The sequence below is a fragment of the Rhopalosiphum padi genome, chromosome 4, assembly GCF_020882245.1.
Source record: "Rhopalosiphum padi isolate XX-2018 chromosome 4, ASM2088224v1, whole genome shotgun sequence".
Taxonomy (NCBI): Eukaryota; Metazoa; Arthropoda; class Insecta; order Hemiptera; family Aphididae; genus Rhopalosiphum; species Rhopalosiphum padi.
In genome coordinates, this window is record NC_083600.1 from 3,263,225 (window position 1) to 3,285,857 (window position 22,633).

At 24.8% G+C, this 22,633-nt stretch overlaps 2 protein-coding genes and 1 long non-coding RNA gene across 3 annotated transcripts in view; all 3 read left to right on the forward strand.

Moving 5' to 3' along the window:
• The window catches only part of LOC132929481 (uncharacterized), a 204,876-nt gene that overhangs the window by 161,234 nt on the left and 21,009 nt on the right, over positions 1-22,633 (forward strand). The gene's annotated exons all lie outside the window — the stretch shown is intronic.
• LOC132928672 (odorant receptor 67a-like) overlaps positions 1-22,633 on the forward strand; it is a 115,425-nt gene that overhangs the window by 59,706 nt on the left and 33,086 nt on the right. The window lies entirely within an intron of this gene.
• Positions 21,232-22,471, forward strand: LOC132929914 (uncharacterized). Its single transcript, XR_009662175.1, has 3 exons — positions 21,232-21,407; positions 22,330-22,350; positions 22,448-22,471. It is a non-coding gene; the product is annotated as an uncharacterized LOC132929914 (long non-coding RNA).

Consider the following 22,633-nt stretch of genomic DNA (forward strand, 5'->3'; position numbering starts at 1 on the left):
ACGAATTTTATGGATTTTTACCACTTTTTAATGTAGTTAATGACGATTTTTAAAGATTTTTCACGAATTTTATGGATTTTTACCACTTTTTAATGTAGTTAATGACGATTTTTAATGATTTTTGAGGGTATTTTATGGATTTTTACCGCTTTTTAATGTAGTTAATGACGATTTTTAATGATTTTTCACGAATTTTATGGATTTTTACCACTTTTTAATGTAGTTAATGACGATTTTTAATGATTTTTCACGAATTTTATGGATTTTTACCACTTTTTAATGTACTAATTGAGTATTTTTAATGATTTTTGAGGGTATTTTATGAAGGTAGTGACGTCATTTATGGACTTTTTAAGGTATTTTATGGATTTTTAGCGCTCTTTTGTGGATTAATTGAAGAAATTTATGAATTTTCACCGATTTTTAATGTAGTTTATGACGATTTTTAAAGATTTTTCACGAATTTTATGGATTTTTACCACTTTTTAATGTAGTTAATGACGATTTTTAATGATTTTTCACGAATTTTATGGATTTTTACCACTTTTTAATGCAGTTAATGACGATTTTTAATGATTTTTGAGGGTATTTTATGAAGGTAGTGACGTCATTTATGGACTTTTTAAGGTATTTTATGGATTGTTAGCGCTCTTTTGTAAATTAATTGAAGAAATTTATGAATTTTCACCGATTTTTAATGTAGTTAATGACGATTTTTAAAGATTTTTCACGAATTTTATGAATTTTTACCACTTTTTTAATGCAGTTAATGACGATTTTTAATGATTTTTGAGGGTATTTTATGAAGGTAGTGACGTCATTTATGGACTTTTTAAGGTATTTTATGGATTTTTAGCGCTCTTTTTTGGATTAATTGAAGAAATTTATGAATTTTCACCGATTTTTAATGTAGTTTATGACGATTTTTAAAGATTTTTCACGAATTTTATGGATTTTTACCAGTTTTTAATGTAGTTAATGACGATTTTTAATGATTTTTCACGAATTTTATGGATTTTTACCACTTTTTAATGCAGTTAATGACAATTTTTAATGATTTTTGAGTGTATTTTATGGATTTTTACCACTTTTTAATGTACTAATTGAGTATTTTTAATGATTTTTGAGGGTATTTTATGAAGGTAGTGATGTCATTTATGGACTTTTTAAGGAATTTTATGGATTTTTAGCGCTCTTTTGTGGATAAATTGAAGAAATTTATGAATTTTCACCGATTTTTTATGTAGTTAATGACGATTTTTAAAGATTTTTCACGAATTTTATTGATTTTTACCTCTTTTTAATGTAGTTAATGACGAGTTTTAATGATTTTTCACGAATTTTATGGATTTTTACCACTTTTTAATGTACTAATTGAGTATCTTTAATGATTTTTGAGGGTATTTTATGGAGGTAGTGACGTCATTTATGGTCTTTTTAAGGAATTTTATGGATTTTTAGCGCTCTTTTGTGGATTAATTGATGAAATTTATGAATTTTCACCGATTTTTAATGTAGTTAATGACGATTTTTAAAGATTTTTTCACGAATTTTATGGATTTTTACCACTTTTTAATGTAGTTAATGACGATTTTTTAATGATTTTTCACGAATTTTATGGATTTTTTTTATGGATTTTTACCACTTTTAAATGTAGTTAATGACGATTTTTAATGATTTTTCACGAATTTTATGGATTTTTACCACTTTTTAATGTACTAATTGAGTATTTTTAATGATTTTTGAGGTATTTTATGAAGGTAGTGACGTCATTTATGGACTTTTTAAGGTATTTTATGGATTTTTAGCGCTCTTTTGTGGATTAATTGAAGTAATTTATGAATTTTCACCGATTTTTAATGTAGTTTATGACGATTTTTAAAGATTTTTCACGAATTTTATGGATTTTTACCACTTTTTAATGTAGTTAATGACGATTTTTAATGATTTTTCACGAATATTATGGATTTTTACCACTTTTTAATGTACTAATTGAGTATTTTTAATGATTTTTGAGGGTATTTTATGAAGGTAGTGACGTCATTTATGGACTTTTTAAGGTATTTTTTGGATTTTTAGCGCTCTTTTGTGGATTAATTGAAGTAATTTATGAATTTTCACCGATTTTTAATGTAGTTTATGACGATTTTTAAAGATTTTTCACGAATTTTATGGATTTTTACCACTTTTTAATGTAGTTAATGACGATTTTTAAAGATTTTTCACGAATTTTATGGATTTTTACCACTTTTTAATGTAGTTAATGACGATTTTTAATGATTTTTGAGGGTATTTTATGGATTTTTACCGCTTTTTAATGTAGTTAATGACGATTTTTAATGATTTTTCACGAATTTTATGGATTTTTACCACTTTTTAATGTACTAATTGAGTATCTTTAATGATTTTTGAGGGTATTTTATGGAGGTAGTGACGTCATTTATGGACTTTTTAAGGAATTTTATGGATTTTTAGCGCTCTTTTGTGGATTAATTGAAGAAATTTATGAATTTTCACCGATTTTTAATGATTTTTCACGAATTTTATGGATTTTTACCACTTTTTAATGTAGTTAATGACGATTTTTAATGATTTTTCACGAATTTTATGGATTTTTACCACTTTTTAATGCAGTTAATGACGATTTTTAATGATTTTTGAGGGTATTTTATGGATTTTTACCGCTTTTTAATGTAGTTAATGACGATTTTTAATGATTTTTCACGAATTTTATGGATTTTTACCACTTTTTAATGTAGTTAATGACGATTTTTAATGATTTTTCACGAATTTTATGGATTTTTACCACTTTTTAATGCAGTTAATGACGATTTTAATGATTTTTGAGGGTATTTTATGAAGGTAGTGACGTCATTTATGGACTTTTTAAGGTATTTTATGGATTTTTAGCGCTCTTTTGTAAATTAATTGAAGAAATTTATGAATTTTCACCGATTTTTAATGTAGTTAATGACGATTTTTAAAGATTTTTCACGAATTTTATGGATTTTTACCACTTTTTAATGTAGTTAATGACGATTTTTAATGATTTTTCACGATTTTTAATGATTTTTCACGAATTTTATGGATTTTTACCACTTTTTAATGTACTAATTGAGTATTTTTAATGATTTTTGAGGGTATTTTATGAAGGTAGTGACGTCATTTATGGACTTTTTAAGGTATTTTATGGATTTTTAGCGCTCTTTTGTGGATTAATTGAAGTAATTTATGAATTTTCACCGATTTTTAATGTAGTTTATGACGATTTTTAAAGATTTTTCACGAATTTTATGGATTTTTACCACTTTTTAATGTAGTTAATGACGATTTTTAATGATTTTTCACGAATATTATGGATTTTTACCACTTTTTAATGTACTAATTGAGTATTTTTAATGATTTTTGAGGGTATTTTATGAAGGTAGTGACGTCATTTATGGACTTTTTAAGGTATTTTATGGATTTTTAGCGCTCTTTTGTGGATTAATTGAAGTAATTTATGAATTTTCACCGATTTTTAATGTAGTTTATGACGATTTTTAAAGATTTTTCACGAATTTTATGGATTTTTACCACTTTTTAATGTAGTTAATGACGATTTTTAAAGATTTTTCACGAATTTTATGGATTTTTACCACTTTTTAATGTAGTTAATGACGATTTTTAATGATTTTTCACGAATTTTATGGATTTTTACCACTTTTTAATGTACTAATTGAGTATTTTTAATGATTTTTGAGGGTATTTTATGAAGGTAGTGACGTCATTTATGGACTTTTTAAGATATTTTATGGATTTTTAGCGCTCTTTTGTGGATTAATTGAAGAAATTTATGAATTTTCACCGATTTTTAATGATTTTTCACGAATTTTATGGATTTTTACCACTTTTTAATGTAGTTAATGACGATTTTTAATGATTTTTCACGAATTTTATGGATTTTTACCACTTTTTAATGCAGTTAATGACGATTTTTAATGATTTTTGAGGGTATTTTATGGATTTTTACCGCTTTTTAATGTAGTTAATGACGATTTTTAATGATTTTTCACGAATTTTATGGATTTTTACCACTTTTTAATGTAGTTAATGACGATTTTAATGATTTTTCACGAATTTTATGGATTTTTACCACTTTTTAATGTACTAATTGAGTATTTTTAATGATTTTTGAGGGTATTTTATGAAGGTAGTGACGTCATTTATGGACTTTTTAAGGTATTTTATGGATTTTTAGCGCTCTTTTGTGGATTAATTGAAGAAATTTATGAATTTTCACCGATTTTTAATGTAGTTTATGACGATTTTAAAGATTTTTCACGAATTTTATGGATTTTTACCACTTTTTAATGTAGTTAATGACGATTTTTAATGATTTTTCACGAATTTTATGGATTTTTACCACTTTTTAATGCAGTTAATGACGATTTTTAATGATTTTTGAGGGTATTTTATGAAGGTAGTGACGTCATTTATGGACTTTTTAAGGTATTTTATGGATTTTTAGCGCTCTTTTTTGGATTAATTGAAGAAATTTATGAATTTTCACCGATTTTTTATGTAGTTAATGACGATTTTTAAAGATTTTTCACGAATTTTATGAATTTTTACCACTTTTTAATGCAGTTAATGACGATTTTTAATGATTTTTGAGGGTATTTTATGAAGGTAGTGACGTCATTTATGGACTTTTTAAGGTATTTTATGGATTTTTAGCGCTCTTTTTTGGATTAATTGAAGAAATTTATGAATTTTCACCGATTTTTAATGTAGTTTATGACGATTTTTAAAGATTTTTCACGAATTTTATGGATTTTTACCACTTTTTAATGTAGTTAATGACGATTCTTAATGATTTTTCACGAATTTTATGGATTTTTACCACTTTTTAATGCAGTTAATGACAATTTTTAATGATTTTTGAGTGTATTTTATGGATTTTTACCACTTTTTTAATGTACTAATTGAGTATTTTTAATGATTTTTGAGGGTATTTTATGAAGGTAGTGATGTCATTTATGGACTTTTTAAGGAATTTTATGGATTTTTAGCGCTCTTTTGTGGATAAATTGAAGAAATTTATGAATTTTCACCGATTTTTTATGTAGTTAATGACGATTTTTAAAGATTTTTCACGAATTTTATTGATTTTTACCTCTTTTTAATGTAGTTAATGACGAGTTTTAATGATTTTTCACGAATTTTATGGATTTTTACCACTTTTTAATGTACTAATTGAGTATTTTTAATGATTTTTGAGGGTATTTTATGAAGGTAGTGACGTCATTTATGGACTTTTTAAGGTATTTTATGGATTTTTAGCGCTCTTTTGTGGATTAATTGAAGTAATTTATGAATTTTCACCGATTTTTAATGTAGTTTATGACGATTTTTAAAGATTTTTCACGAATTTTATGGATTTTTACCACTTTTTAATGTAGTTAATGACGATTTTTAATGATTTTTCACGAATATTATGGATTTTTACCACTTTTTAATGTACTAATTGAGTATTTTTAATGATTTTTGAGGGTATTTTATGAAGGTAGTGACGTCATTTATGGACTTTTTAAGGTATTTTATGGATTTTTAGCGCTCTTTTGTGGATTAATTGAAGTAATTTATGAATTTTCACCGATTTTTAATGTAGTTTATGACGATTTTTAAAGATTTTTCACGAATTTTATGGATTTTTACCACTTTTTAATGTAGTTAATGACGATTTTTAAAGATTTTTCACGAATTTTATGGATTTTTACCACTTTTTAATGTAGTTAATGACGATTTTTAATGATTTTTCACGAATTTTATGGATTTTTACCACTTTTTAATGCAGTTAATGACGATTTTTAATGATTTTTGAGGGTATTTTATGAAGGTAGTGACGTCATTTATGGACTTTTTAAGGTATTTTATGGATTTTTAGCGCTCTTTTGTAAATTAATTGAAGAAATTTATGAATTTTCACCGATTTTTAATGTAGTTAATGACAATTTTTAAAGATTTTTCACGAATTTTATGGATTTTTACCACTTTTCAATGTACTAATTGAGTATTTTTAATGATTTTTGAGGGTATTTTATGAAGGTAGTGACGTCATTTATGGACTTTTTAAGGTATTTTATGGATTTTTAGCGCTCTTTTGTGGATTAATTGAAGAAATTTATGAATTTTCACCGATTTTTAATGTAGTTAATGACGATTTTTAAAGATTTTTCACGAATTTTATTGATTTTTACCTCTTTTTAATGTAGTTAATGACGAGTTTCATTTTTCACGAATTTTATGGATTTTTACCACTTTTTAATGTACTAATTGAGTATTTTTAATGATTTTTGAGGGTATTTTATGAAGGTAGTGACGTCATTTATGGACTTTTTAAGATATTTTATGGATTTTTAGCGCTCTTTTGTGGATTAATTGAAGAAATTTATGAATTTTCACCGATTTTTAATGATTTTTTCACGAATTTTATGGATTTTTACCACTTTTTAATGTAGTTAATGACGATTTTTAATGATTTTTCACGAATTTTATGGATTTTTACCACTTTTTAATGCAGTTAATGACGATTTTTAATGATTTTTGAGGGTATTTTATGGATTTTTACCGCTTTTTAATGTAGTTAATGACGATTTTTAATGATTTTTCACGAATTTTATGGATTTTTACCACTTTTTAATGTAGTTAATGACGATTTTTAATGATTTTTCACGAATTTTATGGATTTTTACCACTTTTTAATGTACTAATTGAGTATTTTTAATGATTTTTGAGGGTATTTTATGAAGGTAGTGACGTCATTTATGGACTTTTTAAGGTATTTTATGGATTTTTAGCGCTCTTTTGTGGATTAATTGAAGAAATTTATGAATTTTCACCGATTTTTAATGTAGTTTATGACGATTTTTAAAGATTTTTCACGAATTTTATGAATTTTTACCACTTTTTAATGCAGTTAATGACGATTTTTAATGATTTTTGAGGGTATTTTATGAAGGTAGTGACGTCATTTATGGACTTTTTAAGGTATTTTATGGATTTTTAGCGCTCTTTTTTGGATTAATTGAAGAAATTTATGAATTTTCACCGATTTTTAATGTAGTTTATGACGATTTTTAAAGATTTTTCACGAATTTTATGGATTTTTACCACTTTTTAATGTAGTTAATGACGATTTTTAATGATTTTTCACGAATTTTATGGATTTTTACCACTTTTTAATGCAGTTAATGACAATTTTTAATGATTTTTGAGTGTATTTTATGGATTTTTACCACTTTTTAATGTACTAATTGAGTATTTTTAATGATTTTTGAGGGTATTTTATGAAGGTAGTGATGTCATTTATGGACTTTTTAAGGAATTTTATGGATTTTTAGCGCTCTTTTGTGGATAAATTGAAGAAATTTATGAATTTTCACCGATTTTTTATGTAGTTAATGACGATTTTTAAAGATTTTTCACGAATTTTATTGATTTTTACCTCTTTTTAATGTAGTTAATGACGAGTTTTAATGATTTTTCACGAATTTTATGGATTTTTACCACTTTTTAATGTACTAATTGAGTATCTTTAATGATTTTTGAGGGTATTTTATGGAGGTAGTGACGTCATTTATGGTCTTTTTAAGGAATTTTATGGATTTTTAGCGCTCTTTTGTGGATTAATTGATGAAATTTATGAATTTTCACCGATTTTTAATGATTTTTCACGAATTTTATGGATTTTTACCACTTTTTAATGTAGTTAATGACGATTTTTAATGATTTTTCACGAATTTTATGGATTTTTACCACTTTTTAATGCAGTTAATGACGATTTTTAATGATTTTTGAGGGTATTTTATGGATTTTTACCGCTTTTTAATGTAGTTAATGACGATTTTTAATGATTTTTCACGAATTTTATGGATTTTTACCACTTTTTAATGTAGTTAATGACGATTTTTAATGATTTTTCACGAATTTTATGGATTTTTTACCACTTTTTAATGTACTAATTGAGTATTTTTAATGATTTTTGAGGGTATTTTATGAAGGTAGTGACGTCATTTATGGACTTTTTAAGGTATTTTATGGATTTTTAGCGCTCTTTTGTGGATTAATTGAAGAAATTTATGAATTTTCACCGATTTTTAATGTAGTTTATGACGATTTTTAAAGATTTTTCACGAATTTTATGGATTTTTACCACTTTTTAATGTAGTTAATGACGATTTTTAATGATTTTTCACGAATTTTATGGATTTTTACCACTTTTTAATGCAGTTAATGACGATTTTTAATGATTTTTGAGGGTATTTTATGAAGGTAGTGACGTCATTTATGGACTTTTTAAGGTATTTTATGGATTGTTAGCGCTCTTTTGTAAATTAATTGAAGAAATTTATGAATTTTCACCGATTTTTAATGTAGTTAATGACGATTTTTAAAGATTTTTCACGAATTTTATGAATTTTTACCACTTTTTAATGCAGTTAATGACGATTTTTAATGATTTTTGAGGGTATTTTATGAAGGTAGTGACGTCATTTATGGACTTTTTAAGGTATTTTATGGATTTTTAGCGCTCTTTTTTGGATTAATTGAAGAAATTTATGAATTTTCACCGATTTTTAATGTAGTTTATGACGATTTTTAAAGATTTTTCACGAATTTTATGGATTTTTACCACTTTTTAATGTAGTTAATGACGATTTTTAATGATTTTTCACGAATTTTATGGATTTTTACCACTTTTTAATGCAGTTAATGACAATTTTTAATGATTTTTGAGTGTATTTTATGGATTTTTACCACTTTTTAATGTACTAATTGAGTATTTTTAATGATTTTTGAGGGTATTTTATGAAGGTAGTGATGTCATTTATGGACTTTTTAAGGAATTTTATGGATTTTTAGCGCTCTTTTGTGGATAAATTGAAGAAATTTATGAATTTTCACCGATTTTTTATGTAGTTAATGACGATTTTTAAAGATTTTTCACGAATTTTATTGATTTTTACCTCTTTTTAATGTAGTTAATGACGAGTTTTAATGATTTTTCACGAATTTTATGGATTTTTACCACTTTTTAATGTACTAATTGAGTATTTTTAATGATTTTTGAGGGTATTTTATGAAGGTAGTGACGTCATTTATGGACTTTTTAAGGTATTTTATGGATTTTTAGCGCTCTTTTGTGGATTAATTGAAGTAATTTATGAATTTTCACCGATTGTTAATGTAGTTTATGACGATTTTTAAAGATTTTTCACGAATTTTATGGATTTTTACCACTTTTTAATGTAGTTAATGACGATTTTTAATGATTTTTCACGAATATTATGGATTTTTACCACTTTTTAATGTACTAATTGAGTATTTTTAATGATTTTTGAGGGTTTTTTTATGAAGGTAGTGACGTCATTTATGGACTTTTTAAGGTATTTTATGGATTTTTAGCGCTCTTTTGTGGATTAATTGAAGTAATTTATGAATTTTCACCGATTTTTAATGTAGTTTATGACGATTTTTAAAGATTTTTCACGAATTTTATGGATTTTTACCACTTTTTAATGTAGTTAATGACGATTTTTAAAGATTTTTCACGAATTTTATGGATTTTTACCACTTTTTAATGTAGTTAATGACGATTTTTAATGATTTTTCACGAATTTTATGGATTTTTACCACTTTTTAATGCAGTTAATGACGATTTTTAATGATTTTTGAGGGTATTTTATGAAGGTAGTGACGTCATTTATGGACTTTTTAAGGTATTTTATGGATTTTTAGCGCTCTTTTGTAAATTAATTGAAGAAATTTATGAATTTTCACCGATTTTTAATGTAGTTAATGACAATTTTTAAAGATTTTTCACGAATTTTATGGATTTTTACCACTTTTCAATGTACTAATTGAGTATTTTTAATGATTTTTGAGGGTATTTTATGAAGGTAGTGACGTCATTTATGGACTTTTTAAGGTATTTTATGGATTTTTAGCGCTCTTTTGTGGATTAATTGAAGAAATTTATGAATTTTCACCGATTTTTAATGTAGTTAATGACGATTTTTAAAGATTTTTCACGAATTTTATTGATTTTTACCTCTTTTTAATGTAGTTAATGACGAGTTTCATTTTTCACGAATTTTATGGATTTTTACCACTTTTTAATGTACTAATTGAGTATTTTTAATGATTTTTGAGGGTATTTTATGAAGGTAGTGACGTCATTTATGGACTTTTTAAGATATTTTATGGATTTTTAGCGCTCTTTTGTGGATTAATTGAAGAAATTTATGAATTTTCACCGATTTTTAATGATTTTTCACGAATTTTATGGATTTTTACCACTTTTTAATGTAGTTAATGACGATTTTTAATGATTTTTCACGAATTTTATGGATTTTTACCACTTTTTAATGCAGTTAATGACGATTTTTAATGATTTTTGAGGGTATTTTATGGATTTTTACCGCTTTTTAATGTAGTTAATGACGATTTTTAATGATTTTTCACGAATTTTATGGATTTTTACCACTTTTTAATGTAGTTAATGACGATTTTTAATGATTTTTCACGAATTTTATGGATTTTTACCACTTTTTAATGTACTAATTGAGTATTTTTAATGATTTTTGAGGGTATTTTATGAAGGTAGTGACGTCATTTATGGACTTTTTAAGGTATTTTATGGATTTTTAGCGCTCTTTTGTGGATTAATTGAAGAAATTTATGAATTTTCACCGATTTTTAATGTAGTTTATGACGATTTTTAAAGATTTTTCACGAATTTTATGAATTTTTACCACTTTTTAATGCAGTAAATGACGATTTTTAATGATTTTTGAGGGTATTTTATGAAGGTAGTGACGTCATTTATGGACTTTTTAAGGTATTTTATGGATTTTTAGCGCTCTTTTTTGGATTAATTGAAGAAATTTATGAATTTTCACCGATTTTTAATGTAGTTTATGACGATTTTTAAAGATTTTTCACGAATTTTATGGATTTTTACCACTTTTTAATGTAGTTAATGACGATTTTTAATGATTTTTCACGAATTTTATGGATTTTTACCACTTTTTAATGCAGTTAATGACAATTTTTAATGATTTTTGAGTGTATTTTATGGATTTTTACCACTTTTTAATGTACTAATTGAGTATTTTTAATGATTTTTGAGGGTATTTTATGAAGGTAGTGATGTCATTTATGGACTTTTTAAGGAATTTTATGGATTTTTAGCGCTCTTTTGTGGATAAATTGAAGAAATTTATGAATTTTCACCGATTTTTTATGTAGTTAATGACGATTTTTAAAGATTTTTCACGAATTTTATTGATTTTTACCTCTTTTTAATGTAGTTAATGACGAGTTTTAATGATTTTTCACGAATTTTATGGATTTTTACCACTTTTTAATGTACTAATTGAGTATCTTTAATGATTTTTGAGGGTATTTTATGGAGGTAGTGACGTCATTTATGGTCTTTTTAAGGAATTTTATGGATTTTTAGCGCTCTTTTGTGGATTAATTGATGAAATTTATGAATTTTCACCGATTTTTAATGTAGTTAATGACGATTTTTAAAGATTTTTCACGAATTTTATGGATTTTTACCACTTTTTAATGTAGTTAATGACGATTTTTAATGATTTTTCACGAATTTTATGGATTTTTACCACTTTTAAATGTAGTTAATGACGATTTTTAATGATTTTTCACGAATTTTATGGATTTTTACCACTTTTTAATGTACTAATTGAGTATTTTTAATGATTTTTGAGGGTATTTTATGAAGGTAGTGACGTCATTTATGGACTTTTTAAGGTATTTTATGGATTTTTAGCGCTCTTTTGTGGATTAATTGAAGTAATTTATGAATTTTCACCGATTTTTAATGTAGTTTATGACGATTTTTAAAGATTTTTCACGAATTTTATGGATTTTTACCACTTTTTAATGTAGTTAATGACGATTTTTAATGATTTTTCACGAATATTATGGATTTTTACCACTTTTTAATGTACTAATTGAGTATTTTTAATGATTTTTGAGGGTATTTTATGAAGGTAGTGACGTCATTTATGGACTTTTTAAGGTATTTTATGGATTTTTAGCGCTCTTTTGTGGATTAATTGAAGTAATTTATGAATTTTCACCGATTTTTAATGTAGTTTATGACGATTTTTAAAGATTTTTCACGAATTTTATGGATTTTTACCACTTTTTAATGTAGTTAATGACGATTTTTAAAGATTTTTCACGAATTTTATGGATTTTTACCACTTTTTAATGTAGTTAATGACGATTTTTAATGATTTTTCACGAATTTTATGGATTTTTACCACTTTTTAATGCAGTTAATGACGATTTTTAATGATTTTTGAGGGTATTTTATGAAGGTAGTGACGTCATTTATGGACTTTTTAAGGTATTTTATGGATTTTTAGCGCTCTTTTGTAAATTAATTGAAGAAATTTATGAATTTTCACCGATTTTTAATGTAGTTAATGACGATTTTTAAAGATTTTTCACGAATTTTATGGATTTTTACCACTTTTTAATGTACTAATTGAGTATCTTTAATGATTTTTGAGGGTATTTTATGGAGGTAGTGACGTCATTTATGGACTTTTTAAGGAATTTTATGGATTTTTAACGCTCTTTTGTGGATTAATTGAAGAAATTTATGAATTTTCACCGATTTTTAATGTAGTTAATGACGATTTTTAATGATTTTTGAGTGAATTATATGGAGGTATCTAGGATATTTATGGATTTGTAACGAATTTTATGGTTTTTTAGCGCTTTTTCGTGGATTAATTGATGAAATTATGAATTTTCACCGATTTTGAATGTAGTTAATGACGATTTTTTAAGATTTTTGAGGGAATTTTATGGATTTTTAGTGGTTTATTGTGGATTAATTGATGAAATTTATGAATTTTCACTAATTTTAAATGTACTTATAATGACGATTTTTTAAGATTTATCACGAATTTTATGGATTTTTAACATTTTTTTCAGCACTTTTATGAATTTATGGAAGAATTATTAAGAATTTTAAAGATATGAACTGCTATTTAATGTAACAATTTGTCAAAAAGTTGTTATGCGTAAAAATTCCCGTTTTTCCGTTATTTTTTCATGGTTTTTCCCGAGGTTTTTGAAAACTATTGGAAATTTTTCACTTTTGACTTCCAAAAGTACCAACTAGATGAATTTTCCTTTTCAAAGAGGGGCTGAAGTCAAAAATTGAAGCATTATTTCTACTCTAAAAAGTGATGACAGGTACAAAAAAAAAAAAAAATTCACATCATTGTAAAATTAATACATTCATCACTCCGTTCAGAATCTAAAAATGACTTTTATAATAACATGTAATTATTACAAATATAATTAATTCATTTGTAAAGTATTAACACTAGTAACTATAGTATTGTGTATTGTATATATTTTAACGTCAATTCTAATGAATCAAAAATACTTACTATAATCGGTAAAGCACAACAGAAATATATTTAATTAAATGTATTACTTGTAATCATGTGCTATGAATTATGATTATAGTTTAATATTATTATTTCATTAAAATAATAGTCATTCCATAAATTTAAATTACAAATAGTTAATATTTTCTATCTAAAATTATTTTTTATTATTATTGTTTTATTTATTATGTGCAATAACGCCAATAACTAATATGACTTTAATATACCCATTATTGCTAACACACATATCCCTTAATGACGATGGAGCATAAGTAAATCCAATCAAAGTAAATATAAAATAAATTGCTAAAATATTAATATTTTTGGCCATATTTGTGAGTAGGAAGATACAATAATCGAGAATAACTTTAATTGAGTTGAATAATAAGTATTAAGTAATGTTTAGTAACAGTTTTTAAAAAGTGTAATTTTGTATACAGGAGCAACCGAATAAACGGTTTTGATCGATAGTAGTGAATAATTTTGTTTTGTTTAAGTTTGTACAGTACACTGCAGGTGTCAAATATTTTTTAAACTATAGGTATATTCCATAACTGTATCATTTACAGCAGCTGGCAGCTACTAACATTGACTATAAAGCAATTTATTCATTACTCTAAGCTATAAAGTGAACATATTTTGCGAAAATAGATACATATATGATACATTACGATTTAATTTATAACTACGATAATATAATTTTTTCTAGGCATAATAATAATTTTAGATTCTGAACGGAGTGATGAATGTATTGATTTTACAATGATGTGTTAGGAAATATCCTAAAAAAGTATAACGGAAAAACGGAAATTTTTAATCATATAATCAGTTTTTGACAAAATCGATTTTTTTATTTTACTGTAAATCAAAAACAAATCAATGTAAATACTTGAAATTTTCACCAAATGTTTATATTAGTGTTATCTATTTACTATTAAATTTTTAAAATATTTTGAACTTTTTTTAAGCTATTTGCAGACAATCGAAATTTTCAATTTTTCTAAATTTTTTTTTATCGAAATACCGATAAAAAAAATTTGACTATCTAAAAAATCTTTAAAATTTAATACAAAATGTATTATAAGTTGTACTTATCGTAGTAAAAAAAAAAATCAAAAATCGTTAATCACAATTTTTGTTTATAAGCATTTAAAGTTCATATGTTTACGAAATATGTCAAAATCACAAAATTAGCAATGAATTTTAAAGTTGAAAATTTATAAAGTTTTCGTGATTTTTTTGTAAGGTTACAAAACCTAATGTTTATTTGGCGAAATATATTTTCATATATTCAATAATTTTATTTTTTAACAACATAAAGTACTGGAACCTAATTAATTATCCTAGTACTGTTTAGATCTTATAAAACCAACACACACTGTACTCTAATCTGCTATGTATGCGTTTTTGTTCATTTATTTATTTATTAGCATAAATGCCCATGAGAGCTCAAATACAAACAGTAGTCCATAACGTCTGACATAAATTAAATAATGATAATTTAAATTGAAATATTTTTGTTTTTCTTCGATTTTGTACTTTAATAAATGGTAAAAATACAATTTCTTAAAAAAAAGCGTGATTGTTTGATAATAAATAACTTTAACGAATAAACAGTATTACACGTTGTAAAGAAAAATGAAAATTTCTACGTACGTAGAACGTGGCAGCACGTTTAAAATCTAGACATGTCAGACACGATTTTATCATCTCTTATAAGATCACATATTAAATGAAAATTGATTCCGTTCTGTTTATTCTGTGCTGATACTATCATTTTTATCAAACATATATGTAAATTTGAAAATAAAATACACGAATAAATAAAAGAAAAATCTTACGGTTTGTAAAAATTATATTCTAATATTAAATTGTTTGCCCCAATTATGCATTGTACGTCTAAGGTGGTAGAAAACATTAATAAAATTATTTGAGTTTACTCAAATATATGCACTGCATTAACAGTGTCTGAGAACTACCGAATACGTTCAGTGGTGTGTTTCCCGGTGGGGGGGGGGGGGTATATAGGACTTACATCCCATCTTGGTCTTTTTTTATTCATAGGTATAATAATTTCGTATCTATATTACAGGAATACACAACAAAGTTTATTATTGAAAATGCTACAATTATAAATAATGTTGAATATTGATATATTGAACATTTTGGAAATATTATGGTTGATGCCCGAAGTCCATACACTTAGTAGGTACTTACTCCTACATATGATTGAAAACAATTGGTATCGCAAATCATAAAATGTCGTTAATCTTCATTATTGTCAATAACCATTCGTCTATTTTACGCTTCTAATAAGAATCGTTTGATTGCTATCTCAAAACATTTCAAATTGTGTTCACTAATACAACTATGTTATTTTAATTATATTAAAGGCCCCTAAAATCATATTGCCCGAGCCCATATTTCCCAAGTTGGGCTCTGATCTATTCATTCTTCAGCCTTTGAGTACTTAATATTTTGAAAAAGTCTCCTAGTCGGAAGCTTTTGGTACTTAGACGTATCTTTTAGGGGAAGTTTCACTGTATTCGTTATATTATTCATTTGATAATTGATGAAAAAGATATCAACCATAATTAAAATTATATATTATTTATAATATTATAAAAAATAATTATATTATATAATGTACTAAGAATAAACTAAATATTTTATATAAGGTTTATTTATAATAATATCTTCAATAGCTTTTTATCTACCTATAAATTTAAAAAAATACAGCATATTATATTATTGTTACATTTTAACATTTCACAATTTTTAATATAGTATAAACAATAGGTATTATTCAGTTAAAACGAAAAATGAACATCCAAAACCAGCTGAGTAAACCATTTTAACAGTTAGTGCTTAGTAGTGAATAATGTTGTAAGGTTTCTGTAAGTACATTACACACCGGTGTCCCAAGGTTTGGTATAGACCACAACAATTTATGTAACGAACCAAACACTATATCTATAACACCGTGAATCACATATTGATTAAAGTATAATATACATATTATGAGTAAAAATTTGGCAAGAATGTATATATATATATATATATATATATAAATTATAATGTAATATATTTATGTTATCATGATCATAGATTTTTGTGGTCGTGTTTGCATACTATAATCTTTATTATATGTAACCCAATTTTTCGGACAAAAATCTAGTCTTGCTTAAACATGAACTTATTATTTCATAATTTTTTTTTAAGCATTTAAAGTTGAATTTAATTTAAAATGGAATTTATTAAACTCAGACGGAGAACAAATAAAAACGTCTAGATCATGCTATCATAATCAATCAATAAATAATGAACAATTAAATACCCTCCGAAAATTTGGATAGACATTATAGTGAATGAAATAAAATACATATTTATTTTTAAAACAATTTTAGGAGATATTGAGTAATTATATTATCTTAAATTATCATTTCACATCTTTTGAGATAATCAGACTAAACTTATTTCAAAAATTGAAAATATTCTTATATGATTTAAAATGCACTTAGTTTGGCATTCACTGAAAACGTAGGTATACACATTTATAATATACGTATATTATAATATTAATTGTATATTACACACGAGGAATAATGTATTAAATATTTATATCTCTGCAATTCAAATTGAAGATTTTATAACATATTTACTACAATTAACTTGTAATTTATAATTTTCGTGCTTTTGAAGAATTTTGTAAAAACTTAAAATTCATATAAAAAATAAAGTATGAATATAAATTGTGTACAGTTATAAGTTCAACTTATATGGAAATATCTTCTATTAAACCTCCAAGATTTTTTACCCATCAAATAATTTTTAATCGTTATTTATAATTAATTTTTTTTTAATAAAAGATTTCTCATGTTAATAATAGCTCAATAAATTGGGGCGAACATTTAATATATTAATCTATGAATGATATTGTTATAATAAGGTCAATGAGAATATATAATTGTTTTTCTTAATAACTTTTCTAATGAAGTTAAAATACGCGACTGTCACAATTTCGTTTGATTTAAAAACTGAATAAATATAAAAAAAGGAGTAGGTAACCATACAAACAAAAGAAAACAAAGTGGTTTTTATCGTAGATTGAAAACCAATATTGATAATATATTATATTTCTTGACATACATTTTGATATTGTTATATTGCTATTATATAGTAATTTATTTTACTATTAGTATCACAGTAGGTTGATTTTATTTTCACAAAAAACGCTGTATAAATTTTAATATTGATATTTAATAATTAATAAAATATAATTCAATATCCAATTCATATTTTTCTTATTGACTTTTGATTTACAACCACTTTATCATAAAACAATATAAATAGGCTCATAGTATAAATTAGTTAATAGCCTAAAACTAAAAAAATATTTTGAAAATGTCATTGTTTATATAAAATATAATACATTTTGTTAAATTTTCAAATCTCTACAAAAACTATATTTGAATTACAACAAATAACTAAAATAATTATTGTTATTTCTAATAATTAATTTACTACTATTAAAGAACATTATATTTAATTTTTAAATTTTAGCTGTAACAATTTCATTGGGCATGGACTAATTGCACTTAACACATAATTTTCGTTTAGTGTCAGTATATCAATTTCGCCCTTTAACCTAGGATGAGTATACCAATTGCGCTTGTATAACATATTAACATATTATACTAGAATGCTTGCAAATTAAAACTTATTTATTGGTCAATTTACTGGTTAGTGACTGGTTATTTACTATTTCATAACAGTATTGGGAAATTTATGAAACGAATTATAATGTATTGTAACTGGTATTTAATTTTGAATAATTGACGATCAATAATTAACTTGTCAAATGTGAAAAAAAAAATTATTTATTTATATTATTTTATGTATTAATACGAAAAAAATTGGGTTAGTGTTTTCATTTATTATATAATAATTCTTACTAATTAATACATTTTCTTTAGATATTGTAAAATTGTTTGATTGCAATTGGTATATAAGAAAGTAATTTTAGACGCAATTCATAAACTGTCATTTAATCATACAATTTTTTTTTTATTATTCTCCATCGTATTTTTTTTAATACATTTTTATTTTTTATATTTCAAGAATAATTATTAATAATTAAAACAACACCACTGTGAACATTATTTGAAATTTTATTGTTCAAAAGCTAATTATTTTCAGCAATACAATTAATTTGTTACTTTCTGGACTTTATTATGTACCCACGCTATACATCATAACGTATTTTAGATAAATTATTTTCATTGTCGATTTTGATATCATAACTAATATGTTTGTACGTTGTTTATTACTTATTACTACTAACTAAATAATAACCATGTTATAAACTTATAAATACAAATGAAAAATTAGTTCTCTATTTGATTTATCGAATCACGTTCTATGCCCAATTAGATTATTAGTTTTGTTTTCAAATCCTGAGAAATAATTGTTCGAATAGATAATTTTCAGATAACAGCATGACTGTTTGAAGACATTACCGTATAATAAGAATCCGAAAACTACAAATATATACAATATACATTTTATGACTATATGTTGCCTCAGGGGGCAAGAAAGCGTGTGATGCTTACATGATGATCTACATAACTAAAAAAAACGCTAGACTACTAAAATCTAGAAAAACATATGATCCAATTCGGTTTGTTTGTTGTGCATGAAAAAACACCATTGAAAATGAATTTAAATACAATACCGGCAAGTTGGAATTGATTTGTGTGGTATGGGTAATGCATAAATTGTATCAATTCCTTTTGGGAATATTTAGATTACCAAGCCCTTGCGTATCTGAACTCGTTGTAAAAGTCGAACCTACAAGTAGCCTGTTGGCATAATGTAGGTACCACAAGACTACGACTTTAAGGTTAAGTATCACACTCAATGTGTCACGTTAACATCTTATTCAGCGCCCTATTAGGTTTCGCTGGAATCTAACTTGTTGATACGAAGTTAAACGATTCGGGCGTCTGCGTGCTGCTAACTATTGAAGATAAAGGACAGTTGTGCTAAATTGTAGACTAAGCGGTGTAAATATTCGATATTAAAATAATGGAGAATGAATTGATCTACTCCAATGGAACTGAAAATAAATTTATATTGAAAAATAGACTAATTTATAGAAAAATTAATACAAATATCTTGTTTGAAATCCCTAGAACAATGCTAAAAGGGTTGGTGGTTGTGCGCATGTTTTGAAAGGGTATTCTACGGCAAACCACACCGTTGATAATTTAATGTATGGCTTCTAGTTGGTCAAGAGACGGACATATGTTGAACTTCACATCAAAATGTACATAGAGTGTTCTATGGTAAAAGGACCAAGAAGAAAGCGGATATTTCATATGATCCATGTTGAAAAGTGACCATTTTACTAGGTCCGTTGATAACCATTTCAAACGGTTTCAAGTACGGGTTGCCTTTTGTTGACAATTTTACTAAATATGTATATTTTTACTCTGTAACTAGTACAAGTACTAGTGAAACGCTGCATTGAGTCAAACATTTTACGAGTGCGTATGGATTATCTCTAAAACAGATTTCCGATAGAGAGACGTGTTTCGACGGTCATAGGTTTAAAGAATAATATAACAATCAAGGGTTAAGCATATTTTAACTTCCACATGCAACTTTCAAGCGAATGGACAGGTTAAATATACGCAACTGGCTGTTTGGGTGGATAGTCATTATTGCACTTGACTGTATTTTCTTTATCAGTTATTTAGCTTTGATGAGCGGAAAATTGCGATTTTATATAATATAATATAATTGAATATATATAATTCCATGTATGTGCGAATTACTGTTAGGTAACAAAAATTAAGTAAATAGCGAACGATTGGTTTTGCGTTATATTATTGTTAGTTCTGACATTGATTATCTTCTGACTTGTAAAAGTTAACACTGTCGAAAATTCTGATATAGTGCATAAAAAATCGACAGTCACAGAAAAAAATATCGACAATTTATCATGTCTAAAAATAGCTCAAACATTTCAAAATATTGTGAAAAATATACAATATGTAGAAAATATTAATACCGATTAACATTTTGTAAAGTATCTATGAATAATTGTTTTTAAGCCATTTAATATTCAGTACTATTGTGCCTGTCGCAATTTTTGTTTATCTATTCTCAAATATAGAAATAACATCCACACACAATAATATTAATAATATATAATATTCTAACACAGAATGCAGGCTGGTGCATTTTAGATTTAATATTCTTCGTAACAATAAAAAATAAATAATTTTTATTTCACACTCAACAATTTTCGTGATATTGGAATGTTTATAGTGACAACTTACATTTACTGATAAATATTTGTTTTTATAACTATAATAGCCTATGTGAAAAATCCGTTTTTATGTTTGAACAGGGGGAATGATCATTGTTGGCAACATAGCACTAAAAATTAACATAATATAAAAAATAAGTTGATAGAACCTAGAAAAATTTTTTTTTCATTGTAGTTATAATAACATTGTAATATATGTAATTTCGCAAAAAGTGTACACTTGTATAATCAATGTTTGGTTGATGACAGCTGTTGTAAAAAAACCTATAATATGGTTTTGGAACATAATTCTTAAGAAACTTTGACATAAGTGTTACAATATACACCTAAACAAAACAACAATATTTACTTCTGTCCGTCAAAATAGTTTACTTGGTTGTCCTGTAAACACAATTCCGCCCTTTAAAAATCATTGTCAAACATAATTTTGTACTATTCTTACATTATCTTATTCAACTCAGTTAAAGTTATTTACATTTATTATACTTACCTACTTACAAAAATGGTAAAAAATATTAATATTTTAACTTTTTTTTTTATATTTTATTTGATTGATGGTATGAATGCTGTCGGCTCCAGCGATGGTGAATATATTTTTGTCTTTTTAAATATGATAAATCACATCACAATATTTAATTTTTATCATATAAAATAAATTATGTATCAATCCATATTAAATTACCTAATAATCAAAAGTTAATAATATAATATTGTCGTATTAATTATTAAGATGATACCACATGCATATGTAACATGCTTGTCTTACAAACACAGACGCAATAGCCAATTTTAATTCTTATTTATAGATTTACAACTAAAAGAATTGTATATTTGTATTGACATCAGTAGATATTAGCTACAGCTATTAAAAATTATTTAAGTTATAAGAGATATAATAGGTAAAATACACGTGCGCGAATAAATGTATTTATTATTTAAAATATTAGTGAAACTGCTTGACATTATAAAATTTAATTAAACTAAAATATAGTCTTAAATGTAAATTGTGTATACCAAATTGTCTAACGAATAAACAATAACTTAAGTCAATTACATAATATAGTACTTCAAATTATAGTGTTGAAATACCCACTGGGGCAGACTTTCACCGCCCGGATAAAAAGGTCTTTACTTCGTTTGTGACAACTGACAAACTTGTAGTTGAATGTTGATAGAACATAGAAACAAAGTATATTAATACAATTATAATAACATTGTGATATATGTTATATATAATATCGCGAACTTGTGACCACTTTTTTAATTAATGATTGGTAGCCAATAGCTGTTGTAAAAGAATATAAAGAATATATTCGATTTCTGAACATATATATACAATTTCACTCTTTAAAAATCGTTGTTAAACATAATTTTGTATTATTCTTACTTTATCTTATATAACTCAGTTAAAAGTTATTCACCTGCCTACATTCAAACATGATCAAAAATATAAATATGTTAACTATGTTTTTTTATATTTTATTTTATTGTTATAAGATAAAACAGATATAGACAAAGGAAAAGGAGGTGAGTATATTATTTTCTTTTTAAACATAATAAACTACACCATAATATTTATTTTTAATCATGTACAATATTTTTTTTTTATTTTATTTAATTGAAGTTGATATTACTCAGGAGCACAGTGAGTATATTTTCGTCTTCCTATACATAATAAACGTTTCAATCCATATAAACAATTCGTAAGTATAAAGTTAAATTTAATATGTATTATATATTTCACAGGTACGGGTGAGTATTTTTGAATTTACGTATACATTTGCATTGATATTTTTTTTTTATTATTATT